Consider the following 2,952-nt stretch of genomic DNA (forward strand, 5'->3'; position numbering starts at 1 on the left):
TATTCTGTGCTTTGAAGGGTGCCCATGACCTGGGGCAAAGGCCCCTCTCTCACTCCACACAAATGCCTTCTTTCAACCAAGGCATCTTCCTAAAGCAGCTGGAGGAGCACACAGAACGCTGGAAAATACTGACCTTGCTCTGCTCTCCTGTCTGCCAGGGCTGTTTGCACCCCCCCCTTCCCGACCATTGGGCATTGGCCTGGCCCACACATTTCATTCTCACTCTTGACCAGCATTTGAGCCTCTTCCAGACTCTATGCCACTTCCGATTGCATTGGACTTGCCCCCGGCCCATGAAGCGTAGGAGGTTGTGGCATAATCTCCCAAGCAAAGTGGTGAAGGCCTTTCTAGCACATTTCATTTCCAAAGCACCTAAGCAACATTCTTCCTTCCTCCTGCCCACCTGCGCTGTGTCACTAACCCTTGACAAACGGGGAAAATGAGGCGGACGGTGAGTGGCTTGCTCAGTGCCACAAAGCAATTGGGTGTAGCACTCTGAAACCGTGTGGGGCAGACAGACAAGGTGTCATCTTATTTCATCTTTACTCTCCATTAATCTATAAACAAACAGGACAAAACCCTCATCCTTCATCTCCCCTTTGTCTACAGGCAAAGTCCTGGTCTTTTGCTACTAGCCACTCCCTCCTCCCTTCAGAAAGAAGTGACGTATCACCCACCTGGGCTCCTGGAGAGCACTGTGGCCTAAATGGTACACCTCTGCCTTCCCTCTGTGGTATGCTTGGTTTGCTGGACTAATAAAGCACACAGTAAAACCAGTTCATCCAGCTGTGTGGCTCGTCTGTTGTTAGTTGAGCGGGTCGTAAGAACAGCTGGTTAGACAGAGTTTGGAACTGGTGAAGGGACACAGACACTCTCCACTCCAGGGCACCAGTTGGGGGCCAGCATGCATTGGTAGTGTCCAAAAGGCACAACTGGATGAGACTCAGAAGCAGCCTCAGGGGAGCAGATGGCCGTAAGAACGGCCAGAGGACTCAGACCAATGCTCCGTCAAGCCCACTATCCTGTCTTCTGACAGCGGCTGGTGCCAGTTGCTTCGAAAGGAGCGAACAGACCAGGGCAATTTATCGTCCCTTGTCGTCCAGTCCCAGGGTCTAGCGGTCAGAGATTTAGGGCCACCCAGAGCATGGAGTTGCATCCCTGCCCCTCTTGGCTAATAGCCATTGCGGGACCTAGAGTCCATGAACCTATCTAGTTTTTTTGAACCCAGTTATACTTTTGCCCTTCACAACATCCCTTGTCAACAACTGCCACAGGTTGACTGTGTGTTGTGTGAAATACCTTTTTGTTCGTTTGAAACCTGCTGCCTGTTAATTTCATTGGGTGACCCCGTGTTCTTGTGTTACGTGAAAGGGTAAATAACATTTTCTGCACACCAGTCGTGCCTTTACAGACCGCTATCATATCCGCACTCAGTCTTTTTCATCTCTCCTCTTATGGAAGCGGTTCCATACCAGCTTCGGTTGGTGAGAGGCGTTCAAGCATCTTGAAAGCTTCTCTCTCTCACCAACCAAAGCTGGTCCAATAAATGCTATGACCTCACCCACCTTGTCTTGCTAAAGTCCTGGGACTGGCTACAACACTGCATTCCATATTTAGTTGTCTGTCTTCACGTGCTGTAACTGAATAGGACTTTTGCCTTTGTTTCTCAGTTCCCACCAGTACATTATCAACTTTTACCCTCTCCTCTTTACTAGGATATAGAGTAGCCACTTTAACAACTCCTCCCCCAAGGAATGTGGCTGCCCAAACCATCCGCTCTGCCGCACCTGTCAGCTTCCCCCAGCCCTTAATTTTAAAACTCCATGACATTAATTTTACATGTCAGCAATATGGTGCCATTCGTGTTTAGCTGGAGCCCAGCCTTCCAGTATAGGAAGATGCTGCTCCAATGGCCGGGTAGCCATGTTCAAATAAACCTGTGCCAGCAGCCTGTTAGCCTTAGCCACAGGCCATGGAGGCTGAACTCCCTGATACCTGGACTCTGTCTCAGGCTCACGGGCAGGGGAGGCAACATGTGGAGAACTCCTAGAGCCTTAGCCAAGAATTAACCTAGAATTCCTCTCGCTTCTCTGAGAAAATACCAGGCACCTCCCCTCGGTCCTGCACCAGGGTGAGTTGTGGCTGCCTCAAGCCAGAGGAGGACAGACCGCTTGCAGGGAGATGTAATAGCTCTAGTCTAGTAGGAAATAAAGATCATTCAATTTCTCACTCTCCCCCTTCTGCATTTGACATCCAGAGCCCAAATATATTGACCTACAGGCCCCACTGCCAGACACCTGTATTTTCTGAGGCTCGCTGCAGGGGGAGGGGTGGGTTTGATGGGGTGAGAGTGGAGAGGCTCCTTGCCCCCCTTGGCAGACCGTGCTGCTCATCAGCAATCAAATTACAGCCACTCCCCTCAGAGGCAGCAGTGCTTTTAAGGCCAAGATGGTCCCTTATCAGCAGTGCTAGAAGTGGAGAGACTCTTGCCCCCCTTTCCATGGCAAAGATTTCTGGCAAAACTCCCATAACTGCACTACTGTCAGTAATAAGGTGACTGGGGAGCAGGGAAGAAGGTTGGAGAATGAGCTGAGTAAACTTTAAACTAGGACATCTCCTTCTCTCCTTTACTACCCCCATGAACCAGGAACCTTCCCCCAAACTTCAATGTGCGTATGTAGGGTGAGGTGGAGTGCCAGTCAACAGGAAAAATTCAGACCTGCAGTGTCATTTGTGGGTGCAGAACCCTCACCCATATTTTAACATGCTTAGAGACCCTCAGCTAATTCTTGGCACTGAAGCTGCTAAGTTTGCAGTTCCTAGCCCTGAGATGATCTGCCAGGAAAGTATTCCAGGCCCCAGGTGCCGATCCCCTTCTTTCTTTACTGCTCCCCTTGGGGTGAGTGCTGAACGTAGACCCCCCTCCAGGATTCAGCTGATTCTACTCATTTC

This window comes from Chelonia mydas, chromosome 1 (genome assembly GCF_015237465.2).
Source record: "Chelonia mydas isolate rCheMyd1 chromosome 1, rCheMyd1.pri.v2, whole genome shotgun sequence".
Taxonomy (NCBI): domain Eukaryota; kingdom Metazoa; phylum Chordata; order Testudines; family Cheloniidae; genus Chelonia; species Chelonia mydas.